The sequence below is a fragment of the Mastomys coucha genome, chromosome X (genome assembly GCF_008632895.1).
Source record: "Mastomys coucha isolate ucsf_1 chromosome X, UCSF_Mcou_1, whole genome shotgun sequence".
Taxonomy (NCBI): Eukaryota; Metazoa; Chordata; class Mammalia; order Rodentia; family Muridae; genus Mastomys; species Mastomys coucha.
The window spans coordinates 103,122,483-103,123,742 of NC_045030.1; the positions used below are offsets into that span (position 1 = coordinate 103,122,483).

At 47.7% G+C, this 1,260-nt stretch overlaps 1 pseudogene; it reads right to left on the reverse strand.

The window, feature by feature from the left end:
• The window catches only part of LOC116089922, a 5,712-nt pseudogene that overhangs the window by 2,235 nt on the left and 2,217 nt on the right, over positions 1 to 1,260 (reverse strand).

Here is a 1,260-nt window from a genome sequence, read left to right on the forward strand (position 1 = left end):
TGGTCTTTCTGACCTAGGCACCCTCTTAACCTGCTTCCTTCTCAGACTTTTATTTTTTACTCGAGACATTAATTCATACCAGATCTTTCCTCCCAGGGCTGCCTTGAAGACGATGAAGAATCCAAGGTGACTACGCTCTAATCTGCAAAGCATCTGGAAAGATGTGAGTACCCTCCTTTTTCAGGGACTGACTCTTGCTTCCATTTTGCCCAGTCCTCACTGGTTACGAAGGACAAGCCAGGATCTTCTCTAGGAAGTTTTCTCTGCTGGCCTTCAGCATTCCTCTGGACCTCTGTGGCCCATCCCCATCGTGACCTCACAGTCCAACAGGATTGTCTCCCAAGTCCATCTATATTAGTACCGAGTTAAGTGGCCAAGCGTAGTGAAGGCTTACTGTGTGGTAGGCCTTCTCCTAGTCCTGTTGTCAGTGCTATAAATGTGTACCGGTTTCCCAGAATGATTACTGGAAACCACATGCTTGAAAAACTGAAATCACTTATCCAAACCCTCAAGATTAGGACACTTCAAGCATGAGAGTGGCCCTTCCTTCACTTCTCCTTCTGAAGTGCTGCCTCCTTCACCTCTCCTTTTCTTCTTCCCTTCCCTCCTTCTTCTTTCTCCTTCATCCTCCTCCTGTGGCATCAACCATTCCATAGTTTCAGCATAGAGTACTATGAGACCGGTCTGACTCTTAGCCCTTATTCAACTCACCTTTTGGGCCTGGCAAAGGGACCCTGGTGCTCCGCGGTAAAAGAAATCACGGACTGCTGCCACCAGGTCTCTGGAGTATAAGATGGAATGGAACGTTCTTGTGGCTTGCTGTACATCAGAGTGCCTTGAAAACTCCCCTGCAGGAGAAGAGACTACAGTAGGAATTTGGGTGCCAGACCAACCATGAGAAATGGGCGTGTTGTAGGACAAGCAGAGCAACCCAGGATGTCAGAATTGAAGACCTTGAAGATCAGCGAGGCTTACCTTTAATTTTCAGTTCATACTGAAATTCAGGAAGATGTTAATCCCAAGGCCTCATGGGTGGCCATGGTAGGTTTGGTGGAAGAAACACGTGTCATTAGGGCACAGTACAGGGGGCCTGGGAAGTAGCTTCTGGAAGCACTTCCCATAAGCAAAAGAGAGAGTCTCCTTACCTCCTGTGGTGTTTTGGGGGGCCTGATCTCATGCTTGTGCACAGTGCTCTCCTTCTCATCTGTAAAACACCAGGTATAACTTAGATGAACCTCACTGTCCCCATCATTCCAAATA